This window comes from Hyaena hyaena, unplaced genomic scaffold, assembly GCF_003009895.1.
Source record: "Hyaena hyaena isolate Hyena2069 unplaced genomic scaffold, ASM300989v1 scaffold_812, whole genome shotgun sequence".
NCBI lineage: Eukaryota > Metazoa > Chordata > Mammalia > Carnivora > Hyaenidae > Hyaena > Hyaena hyaena.
Window position 1 is genome coordinate 731,863 of NW_024081443.1, and position 14,922 is coordinate 746,784.

Consider the following 14,922-nt stretch of genomic DNA (forward strand, 5'->3'; position numbering starts at 1 on the left):
ACAGTATGCTTTTCGATATTCGTATGTAATCTTCGCTTAACTGCCCTAGATGTTGGCATCACAAGTAATAAACAGATCAAATATCTCTGATTCAGACTAGATGCTGTTATGTATAAGAAGCAGATACATGGTGATGAGAAAATAGAAGAGTGGAAACAGACATGAATACTTTGCAAAAGTTTTAGAAGAAATGGAAGATCTTCCAGTGGGTGGTAGATCTTTTGTGTTGGATAATGTTAATATAAAAATTGTCCTGTAGTTTTAATTCTCGTCTTTTCCCCCTATCACCAGGGGAGAACATAACTTAGAAAATGGAGTATTTTTTTCCCATTCATTTGTTTTAGCATGCCTTTTGGAAGCTAACTGAAGAAGAAGAAATATTTATAGGATCAGATAAGGATTCAGCTGTAGTAATTATGACTTTATCGTTGTGGCTTCTTGATGCCCAGAAAATGTGTTTTCATCAACTTCCTGTCTAACCAAGGGCATCATTGTTCTGTGTAACCTTTGTCTGACCTCCATTTCCTTATCTTCCTCTTAAGAGAGCCCTGGAATAAGATAATTATCACACAAGCTCCGATTTTTAACAGAGTTCATGTAAGCACGTTACGGGAAGCGGCAAGTCCATGGACTTGACGGATGCCGCTGCGTATCTTCTGACAGAGTGGCCAGAGGGTTCAACCTGTCCTTTCATTTGGTTTATTAAATGTGATTATATTCACACTGGCAATCCTTAAGGCCGATAAAGCTCTAATGGAGGCGATAATATTTCATAAGCTTTAGGAACTTTGCCCAAGTCATCATTGGATTTTAACATAGCATTCATTCTTCCCCCTCACTAATATGAGAATAAATTCTGGCCCAGAGATAGGAGAGGAATTGCTCCCATGGCTTAAAATTAATCCTGGGCCATTTCTTGAATGCCTCCGATGCTTGTTGTACTCTATTAAATGCTACCCTATGTGCGTGATTTTACTTAATTCTCAGCTATCGTAAGAGGTATTTTATCTGCACTCTGCCATTGATAAAAATTTATTTTCAGAGAGTTTGAGTAACTTCAATTCACAAAGCTGCTAAGTAGCAGCGAAAGTCTGAACATGGCCTGTTAGATTTTAACACTTTGTGGGAGATCAGTGACCAATACCATCTGGAAAACATGGTTAAAGGTTCTTTTTAATGTCTCTTATAATATCTTTAAAAATAATGTCCTTTGGCCATTCACTGTCAATCCCCTCTCAAACGGGACCAGTCTTGTGCCAAATCGTCAATGCTAAATATAAGCTAGATAGGTTATCTTAGGCCTCTTGGACCTCACACTGATGTTTTCCGTGTCTCTTGGTTGCTCTGTTATTTGACAAGCTTGGACAGGCCTTACCCGAGCCTCATCATACCGGAGACATTGTAAGGGACATCAGGGTCAGCATAGGGCGTGGATGGGACATTCTTTGAAGTGCTTTTCTGAGTAATAGACATTTCTACCTTATTTATTTGGCACATAATGGAGTGCTCCTCTTTTAGATAAATGTGGAGCAAGTGTGCTGTGCCTGAGTGGGGATAAGTTACTAGTGTATGAGTACTTCTAATTCTGCTCCCCCCCCCCCCCCGCCGGGGTGGCTCGTGGCTTGGCTTTATTCCACCCGCTACCCAGACTGCCTTGCGGATCCTATGCGTTTGAGGGCTATCCTTAGCGGTGGTCATGAGGAAAGTAGGTCACAGCAGTTCTTAAGGCCCAGGACATGGAGACCCCATTGCTATCCGCTCCATTCTGGAGAAGCCCTAAAGGAATCCATCCCAGTTGAGAAATATCTGTGACCGCAGTGTTTCCGGGGGATTAGGCACTAATGGCCTGATTTCAGGGTATCAGCACTCGAGATCATGGGGACTGCTTTCTCTGGCCAAGGACCTGGATGTGCCTTTCTCTCCTAGGGGACCAAGTCCTCTGGACTTTTGTCCTATCTCCTCTTCCATTGAAGAAGAGTCCACATCGGGCAGTTTTTCCAGAGCATTGAGAAATTAAGGGAAACAGTAATAATAGTAATAATAGCTGTAGTTTATCAGAGATGTGTGCTATGTGCCGGATGTTTTATATACATCATCTCCAGTCCACAAAGCAGCCTTCTGAGGTAGATGTTAACTCATTTAAAGACAAAAAGAAAAAGAAAGCTGAGATTGGCAAGGTCACACTGTTCATGTAGTAGGTCACAGAGCCGGGATTCTAGCCCGTGCTTGTCTGAGATCATTGCCCAAGCTCCTTTCACTAGGTCACAGTGTCTTTTTGTTAAAAATGGTTCTAGGAATTTCAATAAGCATGTTGATTGTAGAGCCATTTTGCCTGGAATAACTGTAACAGACAGCACAATTTCAAATAGCATTTCAGGAATTTGGCAGATGGGTGTCCTAATTCAGCAAGCATCATCTAACGAGTGACTGTTAAGTGCCTGACATTCACTGTTCAAGGGCCTGCAGACCCAAAGCTGAGTCCTTACTTTTGACAAATATTCAGCGAGCACCTGCTGTGTGCCAGACACTCTCCTGCACAGTAGGGTTGCTGGGGCTTGGAGCTCCCCGTGGGAGGAGGCAGATAAGTGAGATATTTCATAGGTTAGAGATGTGTTCTGGGAGAAGGAAGGTAGGCAGTGGAGGAGGTTAATGGGGATGCCTCACAGAGGTGGTGAATTTGAGCAGAGATTATGATGAGGTGGGGAAATGAACCAGGGGAGAACATTCCAGCTGGAATTGCAGGCCCCTGAGGGGAGGGTCCCACTATTTCAGAGGTATGATGAAGAGGGATACCTGCCCAGAGCAGGGAAGTGGGAGAGAAGTAGAAGATGAGTGAGCATGTGTGGATCATTCTTTAGGTGGCATATAATGACGGCCATTTACTCTTCATGAAATGGGGAGTCACGGAAGGATTTTGGGTGGAGAAGTGACACGATTTGCTTTATACTCCACAAGGATCAGCCTGGCTATTGTATGGAAAACACTACAGAGAGTGCAGGGGCAGCGGTAGGGAGACTAGTTAGGATAGTGGAGTAACTGGCAAGCAAAGATGGTGGGCTGGATGGAGCACCAGTGGTAGAGGTGAAGGCGTGCCCGGAGGGGTGGAGTCGCCACAGTTGGATCAGTTTTGAAGGTGGAGCCACAGGATTTACTGAAAGGACTGAATGTGGGCCTTTTTGTTAGTTTTTGCGATTGTATTTTCTTTGGCCTGAGACTCCTTGAAAGATGGATTGGGCTGTGGGGTAAGACCTGGAGAGAAAACTCCCGAGTTTACTCTTAAGAGACCTTAGGTTTGAGGTAGACTTCTAGTACAGAGAGTCAAAACCATTCCTTGCTTTTAAGAAAATTGTCTGGTAGCAGAGACTCTCCGAAGAAGCAAATGTTGCTACAAATACAGTCAGATCCACATAATGGTAGGAACGTGCACAAGCCCCGTGGCCACCCAGCCAAGACTGTTTCCGGGGAGGTGGGAACTCAGCATCCGAATTGGAGGTGGGGTCAGAGCCAAGTTTTGAAACATAAGGTTCAGCCGTGCTCGGGGAAAGTGGGTGGGTTGGAAGCTTCTAGGGGCAGCACACTCAGGGCTTGGGCTCTTGAAGAACAACATGCCATTCAGTAGGTCATGATTGCTGAGATTCATGGTGTAGGATAAAAGTGAAGCTTGAGGGTTAGGAAGGCTCAGGATGTGGCTGCCCTTCATGTTGAGTCAGGGAGAAGAAAGGGATGGCGAGCTATTGAAAACACTTTCTTGCATAGAAAGAATTCGCCTCTCAATTCCAAACTTGTCAAGAATCCAGCTAGGGATGAATACCAGTAGAAAACAGTAGCCAGTAGATTATAATTTGCCTTTATTTTGTTACTCTGTTATGCTCTTTTCATAACCAGTGTTTCTGAAGCTATGAAAATGCTAGGTTCCTAGTGCTTAGTTGGGATAATAGACTGAGTTTGGTGAAAGGTGCTTGAAATCTTCTTGGACCCCCTGCCAGCTCCACTCCCATCCTGATACTCCGCAGAAAACTCAACAGGGCTGCTAGGAATGAAAGAACATAGTCAAGATGGTATCAGAAAAGACTATGACATGGGCACATGGGTGGCTCAGTCCATTAGGTGTCTGACTTTGGCTCAGGTCATGGTCTCATGGTTCACGAGTTTGAGCCCCGTGTTGGGCTCTGTGCCGACAGCTCAGAGCCAGGAGCCTGGTTTGGATTCTGTGTCTCCATCTCTCTATGCCCTTCCCCTGCTTGCTCGTTTGCTCTCGCTCTCTCACGTGCTCACTCTCTCTCTCTTATAACTGAATATTCTGTTGGGAAGGAGACTGAACATGACTGAGACATAAGAATATATCAGTTTTGGAGTATAGCTTGTAATGAGTGTTAAAGAGTATTAAAATGCAGACCTTAAAATGCAAAAACATATACTCTGCATATGCCTTTTGCATAAACAAAAAAAATGGTATATACATCTATGAAATGCAGAAAGCAGCAAGACTGCTGACTTGATTTGGTGGCAATAATCAGAAGAAGGGCCAATTGATATGGCCTTGGCCAGGGCCCGTGATTTGTTATCTACTTGTCATTTCTGTCTCCAAATGCAGTGGATCCAAAGCTTTGGGGTGTGTAATTTCCTTATAGAGCAGTGGTTAGCAAATTGCAGTATAAGAATCCCTTGGGCATTCATTAAAAGTGCAGGAATGCTGTCCTACTCTTCTCCGTCCAGCCTGCATTCTAGAATCCCAGAGTAGCTTTTAAAAACTACCTCTGCATGCGACCTGCCGCCAGGATTGAATTGGTGGTGGCAGAGCCCAGGCAGGTGATGCCAGAGGTTGCCCACGCCTACAGCTTGGTCGGGGACTATTCAGGGCTACCAGAATAGCCCTGAATCACCCCAGGTGATTCTGATCCAAGTGGCCTCTTCTGACCGCCCATTCAACCTTCAACCCGTTTGCTCTATCTGCTGAATGGTGGCACTAAATTATATTAGTAGAAGAAGAATAGATGTATTTCAGAAGCGTGACAACAGATTTTGCTAGAATTAATCATTTTTTTCTATAAACAGATTAAGTTAAAATGTGGGGAAGTCAGCCAGCTGAAAGTACTTTAAAGAAGTAAGAAATATGTCTAGGGCCACCTAGGTGGCTCAGTCGGTTGAGCGTCCGACTTCAGCTCAGGTCACGATCTTGTGGCCCACGAGTTCAAGTCTCTTGTCCAGCCCTGTGCTGACAGCTCAGAGCCTGGAGCCTGCTTCAGATTCTGTGTTTCTCTCTCTCTCCCTCTCTTCCCTTTCTCCACTCATGTGAGCATGTATGCTCGCCTGCTCTCTCTCTCTCTCTTCCCCCCCCCAAAATAAACTTGAAAAAATTTTAAAATAAAGAAGTGATAAATATGTCTGTATGAAGAGAGATTTGGTTGACTTGCTTTCTTCTGCTTAAGAAAGTCCCACTTTTGTAGAAAAGCTGAAAAAGAGATTCAGCCATCCAAAAATGATCGCTCTTAATACTTTGACTTATCACACAAACTTTGTCTTTTCATGGGGAGTCTGGATGTTGGACCCACAGCCTCTCCAGAGTTCCTACCCTCTCCAGCTGTACAACCACTGTTGTTTGTCACCCATCTCTTCCATGGGGAAGAATGGCCTCCCTGCTCTCAGGGAGTAGTTTAATCTGTCAGCCTCTGTGCCTCCTGGATTAGAAATGCCAGCGGGATTCCAGGAAGCTCCCTTGCCCTGACTATGTAGGACCCTTTCCAGTAAGGATAGAGTCCCCCCTGGTAAATGTGTCAGGACCTACGTCCTCCTCTCTTCTTCTTGGTCCCAATTTTGTTTGCAACGTTTTCTCCTCTTCTCCAGTGGACTCTGCCGCAGCTAACTTTGAGGGAGCAGAAGACCCCCTTTTCCCTGTCTGTTTGAGGGCCCCCTCTGAACAGAAGAGTTTGAAACCAGGAATTCGTGTGGCTTCTTTACAGATACAGCGTTCACCTAGACAGATTTATTTTGCTTCCATTTTAAATGGACAGGTTAAAGGGTTTAAAATGAATTTCATTGTGAAAAGTTTAGTAATTACAAAAAATTATCAACATAGGAAGTGAAGCAGGTGTTACTGTAATTAAACCGCAAAAAAAAAACAAAACAAAACCATAGAGCATGAAGAACCTATAAAAAAAATCTTTTTAAGATGAATTGCATTTCAGCCTTTCAGGTTTTCTTCAAATTTATTTTTGTCTGTAGGGTTTTAAGTTAATCCCCATTGAACTGGAAATATGTGGATTTAAAAATTGAAAGAGCTGTTTATTGGCTTAGTTGCCCATTAGAGAAAAAGAATATAAATGTATAAATGGAACATCACACCTGTAGCCACCATTCAGTCATTTTTAGTACATTGTGTGGGAAATTCAATCCCAGTAATCAGAGTATCTGAAGGCGGCTCCAACCATGGCTGCATTTCTATCTACTTGAGTCACCTCGGAGGCAGGAGGCAAGGAGGCAAGGTGGTGGCTGAGCTGGGCTCCAAAAGCTTTAATTACAAAGAATTTGAGTAGCGAATGGGGAACCCTTTTAGCACTTCAGGCCCTGAGTGAACAGCCCTGCAATAAGGAAGCCTCTCTTATCAGCACCTTCAGAGACCTTGATGAGGCACTGTTCTCAGGCAGCTCACTGGTGTGCCAGGGAGATCTTTGAAGAACATTCTTTGTAGTCTTCATCCATTACCATCATAGAGATAAAAGCTGACGCATTACAGTAGAAACAGAATAATTCAAGACTTGGCCTGGCATATGTATTGAAGGATGAAAAAACTCAACAGTCTGTCAAAACCCCCAAAGGATAGGAGGATCCAGACTGCCGAAGGGGCTCCCATTTCCTCTCTCTGTAGTACTTGTTGTAAGAGTCTGCAAATGCTTAGTTAATGAATTGTGGGGTGGCAGAGAAACCCTGCACTCTAACTTTGGGGAAAACCAAGTTCTATTGATTTGGCTTTGGAGTACAGAAATATCCTAGAAAATGTTGGGATTAAAAAGGGAAACAGATCGGGGCGCCTGGGTGGCTCAGTCGGTTGAGCGTCCGACTTTGGCTCAGGTCATGATCTCACGGTTCATGGGTTCAGGCCCCGCATCGGGCTCTGTGCCTACAGCTCAGAGCCTGGAGCTGCTTCAGATTCTGTGTCTCCCTCTCTCTCTGACCCTCCCCTACTCACGCTGTCTCTGTCTCTCTAAAAAATAAAAAAATAAAAATAAAAAAAATTAAAAAAGGGAAACAGATCAAATTGAGCATCTTCTCGGAGAAGCTGAGAGCTAATGACTTCTATTCATTTCTGTTCAGTGCAGTATTCTGTGGTACCGCCAAACAGCCAAGGGCTTTAGGGGCCACAGTGAATCAGGTGTGATTTTGCAAGACCTTGTTTGTAGACTTGTGACAAGGCACAGTCCTGTTAAATGAAACCGATGTATTCAACCCTTCATTCATTTATACATTCAGTGACCACTAGGATGCCAGTAATGGCTATCTGTATGATGTTACAAGTATTAACTGGAAACTAATAGAATGGCTAGAATTTCCCCCATGTAATTGATTTTTTTCTTAGCAATAGAAATGCCCTCCGCCCGCCCCCCCCACCCCCATATTTCTTTATTGATTTAATCAGATGTTATTCCTACTGAGTGACTCTTGTCTGGACTCCTCTGAAGATTTATATTCGTAAAGGTACAAATACTTACAGGCAACCCACCTTTCTGGGTTTTGGAAGGTCTGTTTTCTCCTTTGTTTTCTTTCGTATTCTCACCACATATCCTTCTGGTGACTAGTTTTGGGTGCCTGCATGAGGCTTGCTGTGAGCAGCGAGCCACAGAGATAAAAGCCTTGAGACATGCATGCAGTTACAGAAAATGGCCAGGCCAGATTGTGCACCTGAATTTCCAAGGCTCTGGGATAGAAGTGAAACCTGCTGTTCCGTCTCATATCCATGAAACTCAGAATCACAACCTGCTTGTTCCTTCCCAATTTATTCACCGTCTGTTTGTGTGCAACATTTCTGTGGACAGACAGGGGATTGGAGGACAGGGTATTTGTTCTTTGGTCATTTTGAGACAGCCATTCTTCTTGCTCTGCTGGTCCTCAGCACCCATAAAAAGAATCCTCAAGTGTAGATTCTCGGCCAGCTGGCCCTGGGTGTCAGAGGGTAGAGTGCCCCTCACTAAGGTGCGAAGGTTGGAAGTCTCTGCTGTAACCTTTGCCTTATTTTTAAAATGAGTGGTTCTGTGGGAGAGAGAACCCACTTCAGCAAGAATCCGCGAGCTGCTTGCTCTTAGATGACTGTATGGAATCTGACTCTGTTGTAATTTATTCACTGTCTATATGGTTCACACCTCATTTCTCACAGATGCAGAGTCAGATGTTGGGTAATAGAAAAATATGCTCCTACGTTAAGGTGCCAAAGATACTTTTTGCTAATATGTTCTTCCCAGAGATAGAATTGGCCAGCAGGGCAGAAGAGACACACTGTCTCCCTTTCTCTCCTTTTTTGATTTTTAGCTGTGAAATTTGTGAAAATTTTAAACAGTGGCATCGGACGTTTATTGTTTTTAATGTTTTATTTCTGAGAGAGAGAGAGAGAGAGAGAGAGAGACAGCATGAGGACGGGAGGGTCAGAGAGAGAGGGAGACACAGAATCTGAAGCAGGCTCCAGGCTCCGAGCTAGCTGTCAGCACAGAGCCCGACGTGGAGCTTGAACCCACGAACCCTAAGATCATGACCTGAGCTGAAGTCAGACGTTTAACTGACTGAGCCACCCGGGTTCCCCGGCGTTGGACGTTTATACACTTGAAACATATGTTACTGGCTCCTTGTCAGTTTGAGGCCTTCCACCTACACGCTTACAAAGTGGAAACCAGTTAAAACTTAGGCTTGTCTGTTTGAAGCTTAAATTTAGCCACTTATTAGTGAAAGGTTGTAAACAGGAATCTAGAAGCAGAGTGGGTATCATTCATGTTTTCTCTAGAAGTGACAATGATCATTTATTTTTTTGGTTTTCCAGGAATAAAGTGGCAACCTGGGCCAGAATCCTGAAGGCTCATACTAGATTAGAAGCCTTTTTTCCTTAAGGAAGAAACTAGTATTGTTATTCTATATTAGACATAATATAGACTATATTGCATATTATGTATAATGTATACATCTAAATATATAATTTAAAATAGAGAAAACAATATAATTTTATACTTTATTATTTGATGTATGTTAATTAGAAGTGTAAAATAGCATATCAGCAATATGGAATTATATATGATCATATAAAATACTAACTTTGAAAAGTTGTCCAGTTTTAGAAGTTAAGAGCCAATTTTATTGGTGTATTCAGTAAACTTATGTGGAAGAAAGCTTTACTCTTGGAGGCAGAAACCAGATTTAATGTTGCCTCTGGGTTTATTGTTATATGACTTTGGGTGAGGCCTGCACTAATGTCACTGTAGCCACCTGTCCTGTGGGTGTAACGCTGCTTCTGGGCGGTCAGGGGTGAGCTTGCAGGGGAGAACGTAAGGGAGGAGCTTAGCACCAGGCACCTGTGGGTGACCTGGGACCAACTTTCCTTACTTTCTCTAATGCCGTACCCTGTTAATTAAAAAAGTAAAATGAAAGTACAAAAGATTTATGAGAAATTATTTCAACTGTTAATTCAACTCATGAAGGCCCTGTGCATTTGAGAAGGTGAACTTTGCTTTTAGGAAGCCGTATAAGGCAGCATTTTATAATATTTGTAGAGTGTTTACAAGCAAAAATGCTGTTTGAATTATATTCATGTTGAGGACTTAGTGACAGTTTCTGCCTAAGAAAGATTTAGTTTAACAAAGTGGAGAGAAAGTTTCACTTTCGTAAACATATTCTCTCCCTCTTTCTAGGATTCACTTTGCCATCAGGGCTAAACACTCTGCTCTTTCTTTTGTATTTCATTGGTGGCCTGAAATTTCCGTTTTAATTTTTTGCTTAAAATTTCAAGAATAGTATGGCAATGCCTTTGGCTAAGGGAAATGAAGTCATAATCCATTTTGAATTCTATTTCAGGGATAGGAAGCACTAATGAACTACTATAAACATAGCTATCAGGAACCTAAATTCAAGTATTCACATTAACTCCTGAAAATAAATAGCTATTTGGCAATTTCCTATCCCCGGGAAAGCTCTGTAGAGTGTTTTCCGTGTATATCGAATACTACATTAAAATGCTCGTCACAGTGACAAACATATAAATATGTTGTGGGGAAACACTGCCCTGTGTTTTGAATGGTGGGTTTTTTTCTGTGTCCAACCCACAACAAGATATACTTCATATATGGACAGTTTAGGAATTTAAATAATAACACCAGCAGGATTCTGGTGTAAAGATCATAGAATAGAAACTCTACTGACATGTCTCCAGGTTCCTGATAATGACAGCATCTTGGTGGTAATCCTGTTAAAGCTTCATGGAGACTAAGATTCTCTGCCAGATTATGTGTGAAACAAGTATATAGGTACAAATGCCATTTAGCCATTAGCTAGGTTCTCCAATGAAGTCTATAAATGCATTCTACACCCAAAAGGCCAAAGATTTTCAAGTTAATGTTTGCCTTTTTTTTTTTTTTTTGAAACTGGATCTGTCACGTAGACCACCAGAATACACGCATTATAAATAAAGCCAGGCATTGCTTCTCACCGATTGAGATATTTTTAAAACTGCTGATGGTATAGGGCTCACAGATGAATTCCCTTGTCCAAGGTGATGGAGCACCACCTAAAAGAGTCCTGGGTGACGCCTGCCTGACCTCTGATAGTTGGTAGGCTCCCTCCCTACTGGAGAATGCATTCTTTGCCACCTTCTCACCTTTAGGAATCCCTGTGTTTCTAAGAGACCTAAGGCTTGTAAGGGAGTTTGCCTGCCAGCATAATCCAGTCCCCTGGGGTCTCACAGCCCCAGTCAGAGTTGCGGCTGGCAAAAGTCGAGTGCACCTCCCCTCCGTCTCCTCTCCTCCCGCCTTGCTCTGGGGCTTTCTTGCCTAGACTCTTGCCACAGCTGCTAACTGCTCTCCCTGGTCCCACCCTTGCCCCTTCACTTGGAGCCCAGAGTGCTCTCTCTTCTTAAAGTATCAAGAAGACCTTATCATTCCTCATCTCAAATGCTCCGTTGCATTTAAATAAAATTCACCTGCATAAAGTGGCTTACCAAGAAAGACCCTTACCGTCTGGCCCCAACTCACATTTTCTCCTGTGTGGGGTGCCATTCTTCCTGCACCTGTTGGGCCCCAGCTATACCTCCACCTTCTTTTCAGTTCTTGACCACCCCAACACAGTTTGTCCTTAGGGCCCAGACAGTAGTCTTTCTGGAAGGTATTATCCCAACTCCTGTATCCTCACAGGGTAGATTGTTCACGATACTGGAATATTGACTTAAATATCCTATTCTTGGAGGGCACCCAAGTCAGTTAACTGTCCAACTTTAGCTCAGGTCATGATCTCACAGTCCATGAGTTAGAGCCTGCTTCTGATTCTGTGTCTCCCTCTCTCTCTTCTCTCCCCATCTCATGATCTCTCAAAAATAATAAATGTTAAAATCTATACATTTATATATATAATATATGTATTTCCTCTTCTTGGAGAAGCCTCCCTAACCACCCAATGTAAGCAGCCATCCATCTGCTTTTTTTTAAAGTTTATTTATTTTGAGATAGAGAAAGAATGTGGGGGGGCGGTAGAGAGAGAGAGAGAGAGAGAGAGAGAGAATCTCAAGCAAGCTGTAAACTGTCAGCACAGAGCCTGACTCGGGGCTCAAACTCATGAACCCATCTACTTTAGATTGGATGATCTAGGGGTGCCTGGGTGGCTCAGTCGGTTGAGCTTCCGACTTCGGCTCAGGTCATGATCTCGCGGTTTGTGAGTTCAAGCCCCATGTTGGGCTCTGTGCTGACAGCTCAGAGCCTGGAGCCTCCTTCAGATTCTATGTCTCCCCCCTCTCTGCCCCTCCCATGCTTCTGCTCTGTCTCTCTCTGTCTCTCAATAATAAATAAAAATGTTTTAAAAAATTAGATTGGATGATCTAATAACATCTATCTGTAGCTGACTGTGTTTCTTTTTGCCCTTCAGTTAGAACATAGGCTCCATTAGCGCAGAGACGCATTTGTCTTTATCTGATGTTCCCCAGGCCTCAGAACAGCTATTCAGGAAATGTTTGTTGAGCAAATGTATTAATGGGCGAAGAAATGATGTAGGCAGTATTTCTAACCTTAACTGATACATTTCCAGCCAAAAGTAAAGACACTTGGTTCACGTGAGCAGCCCTGTCATTGCCATGAATGTACCCTTTCCTTTAAAATCTCACAACTCCCAGACCAAAGGTTCTCTTTCCCAGTTTTGGAGCTCAGGAGACCCTGTTTGGGAACTTGATTGCGTTTATCAGAGTGGTTATAGTGCAGTAACCACAGTGGCTCCTCTTCCACTCTATTGATTTAATTTGCAAGTGGTTTGTCCCCTCAGGAACCTGTGTCTCCTACTGTTTGTGTTGTTACTGAACTCTGTTAAAGGCCCTTCACTAACACAAGCCCCCATATATATAGCAGTCAGCTGCTTTCTTGGCCTGTTGAAATGTATGTGGGGACTTCTGGGAACAACCAAATATTCTTGGTGTTTCAAGGGTATGTGGGATTTTGTACCCTGGTGTTTGGCACCAGTTGGATTAGGATATATGAATACATATTGATAAGGTGGTCACTTACATAATCATAAACACCCTCTCTGTGTTCTAAACCGCATTTGTTAATATTTCTGCTCACACTTAGCACTAAACATTTTTGAGCTTGAAAAGCTAAAAGCTTACCAAAAATAAACCAGGTTTTTTTTCAACATCTTACCTGTTTCCTTCAGCCCTTTCATATTATCTGGGTAAAGTGTAGCTTCAGTGAAATAAAACCCTAATTGACTCAGTTAATGAAGCCTTCAGGTGACCTTGCAGGGGTGGGGAGGGTGGGAGGTTGACTTCCTTGCTGGGGTGCCCAGATCACCTGCCCTGTTTGCGTTGTGCCCTTGGGGCCAGTCAGGAGGCTCAGTATCTGTCTTCTTTGATCTTAAAGGACAATATTTCCTTAGATTTCATGCTGTTAATACAACAGTATCTCTGGCCCCCAGGAATCCTAGAATTTCAGAATTTTGGAACACCAGAGCAGATACATTCCACTGAGGTCACAGAGCCTGTGGCGGACTTGAAGATGGTTTGTGTCCTCCTGCCCCCCGCAGGGTGCCTCTTCTGCACTTTGATTTATCCCTGATTCCCCGTTTATCTCCCTGAAGTAGCCCCGTGATTTTTACAAAGCTCAAAGCTAGCCCTTTCACTTGGGACAGAAGGTTAATGATTATTTTTCCATCAAACTAGGGTTATTTCCTGTGGAAACCCTCTCCGCCGCCTCAGACTTGTTGAAAGCCCTCTTCTCGCATCCTGAGCGCTGTGGTTGGTTTGCTTCATAGGGTCACCATCAGAATGTACCCTCCTTAAAACAGGAGACTGTGGCCTTTTGTTGTTGTTGTTCGTGTTTTTTAAATTCCCAACTCTGAATTGTAGATGTACAGCGCTGTTGAGAAATCTGTCTCCATTTCAGTGGATCTGGGTACTCTGCAGGTTCACAGTGGTAATTGCGAAAGTAATTTTTGAATGATTGTGTCATTTTCATTAAAACAAAAATCCAGCCTTCTGCTTCTATAATCTTGAAGTCCGCCAATGCCATAGGAGTTGGCATATTGGCTTATAAGAGTTGAGGTGGGTATGGCCAAAAAGCTTGTTTAAAGAAAAACTACCCATCATCCCTGTTGCTAGTCAGAAACACTTAGCATCTCAATTCTCTGTTGTCAGGTTGTCATAGGAAGATCTTTTGTAATGACCAGGTCCTTGAATTCCCTTGTTCCGTGCTTTGAGTAATTGGTCCATGGCTGCCCCATCAAGGCCTCCTTGCTTTGTTGATTTGGTCTAGTTTTGAGCTGAAATAATGAAAGAGTCCAGCCGACCCCTTCTGATGTTAGTCATCCTTGTGGCCGCCAGAGTGGTCTCTGTAATGCCATAGAGTCTCCTTAGCGGGATCAGACAGCCTCGCAGGACCTGACCTCTGCCCCACTTGTCCCTTGCCCATCGCCACACCCCCCCCCCCTTATGTTCCGGCCGCAGCAGACGTCATGTTCCCACACAAGTAAGTGCACTTGATTTTCACACTGCCCTGCCCTTGACTGACTGATAACCTCCACATAGAACTCTCTGCTGTCTTCCTTCTTTGCATACAACTCGAGGTGCAGGAGCCTGGCATGAAGCAGATTGAGTGGGGGGCAAGAAGAGGGGTGCTGTTCCAGTTCCTGGCATGAACAGCTGGACACATAGAAATCCACCTACTACTGAGACGGGGTAGACTGCTGTAGAGCAGATGGGGGCTGGGAGCGAGGGGGCATCAAAGGTTTGGATAGAGAAGTGTTCAGTTGGGGTGCTGAGATTTCCAGGTAAGAGAGGTGGAAAGTCGAGTTGTATATATGGATCTGTAGCTCAGAGAGGTCCCAAACTGAGGACCTTCTATCTGGGAGTTCTTATATTTGAAATGAAGTAGAGGAGCTCTCCAAGGAAGAGGGTTTGGAGAGTGTGAGGACTCCTAGAGAGTTATCAAGTTGAGAAAGAGAAAATGAGAAACAAGCCATGAAGAAGCAAAGGGAGATGAGAAGGAGGTGCCAGAACAGGCAGAAGGAAAAATCAAGAGAGTGTCCAAAACACAGAGAGTTCAAAGATGAGAAGGGATGTCCTCTTCACCTGGGATTTATTGGCTTGTAGGGAGGTAAGTTGTGCTGGAATAATGGGGGACACTCTGAAGAGTGAGTGGGAAGGGAGGCTTCGGTCAATGTGAGAAGCCAGTTCCTTCCATAAGCATGGCTGTAAAGGAT

General features: G+C 43.7%; 1 protein-coding gene and 1 long non-coding RNA gene across 2 annotated transcripts in view; one reads left to right on the forward strand and one right to left on the reverse strand.

The window, feature by feature from the left end:
• Window positions 1-14,922, forward strand: part of EPB41L3 (erythrocyte membrane protein band 4.1 like 3) — a 146,979-nt gene that overhangs the window by 32,996 nt on the left and 99,061 nt on the right. The window lies entirely within an intron of this gene.
• Window positions 3,832-13,128, reverse strand: LOC120221778. Its single transcript, XR_005525891.1, has 2 exons — window positions 12,867-13,128; window positions 3,832-4,030 (listed from the first exon to the last, which is right to left on the reverse strand). It is a non-coding gene; the product is annotated as an uncharacterized LOC120221778 (long non-coding RNA).